This window comes from Taudactylus pleione, unplaced genomic scaffold, assembly GCF_031769625.1.
Source record: "Taudactylus pleione unplaced genomic scaffold, aTauple2 ptg000154l, whole genome shotgun sequence".
Lineage (NCBI taxonomy): Eukaryota > Metazoa > Chordata > Amphibia > Anura > Myobatrachidae > Taudactylus > Taudactylus pleione.
Window position 1 is genome coordinate 9557682 of NW_028284556.1, and position 3306 is coordinate 9560987.

The 3306-nt window shown below is 46.2% G+C and overlaps 1 pseudogene; it reads left to right on the forward strand.

Annotated features, from left to right (window-relative positions):
- The first annotated feature begins 2902 nt into the window (after positions 1-2902).
- LOC148521892 (5S ribosomal RNA) lies at positions 2903-3021 on the forward strand (annotated as a pseudogene).
- The last annotated feature ends 285 nt before the right edge of the window (positions 3022-3306 follow it).

Sequence of the window (3306 nt, forward strand, 5' to 3'; positions counted from 1 at the left end):
ACATACATATATGATTTTGATACTGGTATAATAGCTGACAGTTATCTATCTTTTCTCAGGACAAATGCTATATCCTTCTCAACTGTGATATTGATATTTCTATATTAGCTGGCATCTGCGCATCTCTTCTCATGATAAGTGTTATACTTATACCGCTTTTACACCAGAGCAAAAACCTGGGTTATCGCTGGGTTTACTCAGGTTGCAGCTCAGTGTAAAGGGGTCCCTGAAAAATAACCCGGGTCAAGTGACCTGGAAATCCAACCCAGGTAGCTGCCAGGGTTGGACCCAGGATGGACCTGGGTAATGGTGAAATGTAAATAGCACAACACAGGTTAAATGACCTGGGTCATGCCTAAAATGAGTTGATTGGTGATTGTGGAGCAGTCACCTCCCACTTTTTATGACCTCACAAGTTTGGCAGGGCAGACCCAGGTTCAGTGTGAAAGGGGCTGACCTGAGAATAACCCAGTTTGATGGTGCTGTGTAAATGGTGTCTGACCTGAGTTGGAACCATGGAGCTCATTCAGACCCGCTCGCAAGATGTGATCGCTCACTGGCAAAAAGTGGCCGGACATTTAAATGCAGCGCTCGCACTGCATCGCGTAAGGACGCCCACTATGTTTTAGCGAGCTACAGCAAAGTGTGCTCGCAAATGTCTGTAGACGCCCCCTTGCCACTCGCAACACATATCATCTCCAGGAAATGAAGGATTAATCGGGACCATCGTGAGCCATCAGAGCTGCTCGCAGCCCTTGGGGTTGCCTTAGCCTGCCGCAAGCACAGCATTCAGCGCTGGCTGAAATACATGCAGGTGACGTATACAATGATGCTACTTTGCTAATTATGCACGCCCTTTAAACTGCATTTTGGCGGCCAGACACGCCTGCGTTCTCACATCCACTCCACCCGTTCACAAGCACCTTCCCCTGTTACCACCCACAAATGGCACAATCTGTCACTCAAAGCAGCGACCTGATAGTGGCTTACGAGCTACCAAAATGAGATCGCAATGAATGGCTTGCGCACGTGCACTGCGAATTATATGCATGCGCAGATGGGTGAAAATCGCTCAGAGCGAGCGATCGTGCCTTAGCGAGCAGGTCTGAATCAGGTCCCATGTCTGAAAACCCAGGTTGGACCTGGGTTTTTGGTGGAAAAGAGGTATTACTTTCATCTGCACTGTATGGAATAATTAGAATATTTGTATTGGTATAATAGCTGGCATTTTGCAGTTTTCTTCGCAATAAGGTCGGCATGTTTTTGTCCTTGTTCTACAGTTTACTCTACTGTTCAGAGACAGTCTATTAGAACCAGGTGTGAACCCCCTGGGGTCACCAATGCATTGGAGTAAATAGAATATCCCTTTGCTTATTTTCTATTAACATCTGTTATAATTATCACTTATACCCCTTTTACACCGCAGCTAAAACTGGGTTATTGCAGAGTTAACCCAGGTAGCTCCTTGGTGTAAAAGGGGAGAGGGTTGGATCGCCGGGTCAAGTGACCCGGCAATCCAACCCAGGTAACTAGCAGGGTTTAGCACGGGAGTAACCCATGAAACCCTGTAGTGTGAACGGCATGCTCCGGGTCACGATGACCTGGAGCGCACCGCATGCCGGCCGATTGGTCTGGCTTCAGTGGCACTTGGAGATGACGTCATCTCCAAGCGTCCACTTCAACGCCGGCAAAGCCGGGTCTATGCACACCTGGCTCCGGTGTGAACGGCACCAACTCGGGAATATCCTGGGTCGGCGCCAGCTAAATTCCATGTCTGATCGGGATTGGAACCCAGGGCCTGATTCAGACCCCGACGCTATTTGCGGACGGTCGTTCCAAAAAAGGGGCTGGCTATTTACATTGAGCGCTTGCTCATTGCGGTTTGTTGACGCCTCTATGTCTGAGTGAGCGAACGAAAAATGCGCTCGCAATTTTGTAATGACGCCCCTTTGCCGTTCGCATCACACGTCATCTCCGGTATTTATTTGATTAATCGGGTACATCGAAAGGCATCTGAACTGCTCGCAGTGCTTGTGGTAGCTTTTTCCTACCACTAACACTGCGAGCAGTTCAGGCTAAAAGACAACAAAGTGACATCGTCGATGACGCTCCTTTACTAATTATGCACTCCCATTAAACGCCCTTTTGACCGTTAGGCACGCCTGCATTCGGATCTCCTCTCCCCCGTTTTCAAGCACCTTCCCCTGTTACCACCCACAAACGGTACATTCTGTCAATCAAATTAGCATCCCCTCGCTGTTTTGCGAGCGCTCGATTTCTGACCGCAATGATTGGTTTGCGCATGCGCATTACGACCCATACACATGCGCAGTTGTGCGAACATCGCTCAGAGCGAACGAGCGGCCGCTTACGAGTGGCTCTGAATCAGGCCCCCTGTTCCAACTCTGGGTCAGACCCGGAATTTAGGTGTAAAAGTGGTGTGAACAAGAGGGTTTTAGACCTCCTTTTACATAGTTTTATCAAGTCTAATCCTAAGAGAGGAGACACACATCACAGATACGGACGGCATCAAGTGGGTGATGACACCTTACCTTTATTCCTGATACCCACACGATACAACAGCTGTTTTAAGGAAAATATTTCTGATTCAGTTTGTTTGGAGATGGAAGAATATAAGCAATGTTGACTCATCAATTATATACATGCTGCACTATATGGAAACACAAAAAATGAAATGTAACCTCAGACTATACAAATATCAGGTTTTACATATGTGATACTTGGACTATGCATAAGCATTGAGATTTATTTGTGATACAAATAAAGTACGCTTGTGCAATACTTTTTTTGATTGTGTATTATTTTTAACAAAGTGGACTCCTCATGTGAGATAGTCCTACAAGTCCCACCAGGGTATCCAAACTCTCCTAATAAATATCAAACCTACAGCCACACCATACTGGATATGCCCAGTCTCATCTGATCTTGGAAGCTATACAGTATTGGGCCTGGTTAGTACTTGGATGGGTGACCACCTGGGAATACCAGGTAGTGTAGGTAATTCCAGATAAACTGGAAGGAAATGGTTAACACAGCATAGTGTTCATAAGATAATGTCTCAAAGTCTAATAATCACAGGGTTATTATGGATGTCACTACCCTACAGAATTCATTGTACTTCATGAAAACATTACTTTGAATTCCTTTACTGTATTGTAGGAGTTTGACTATTTAGAACACCCTTAAATATTTTCACCACACCCACTTATTTCACCCACTGACTCGGATCTGAAATCGAGGCAAAACGTCATCTTCCCGCCTTCCGAGTCTCGCGGGTTTTGGATC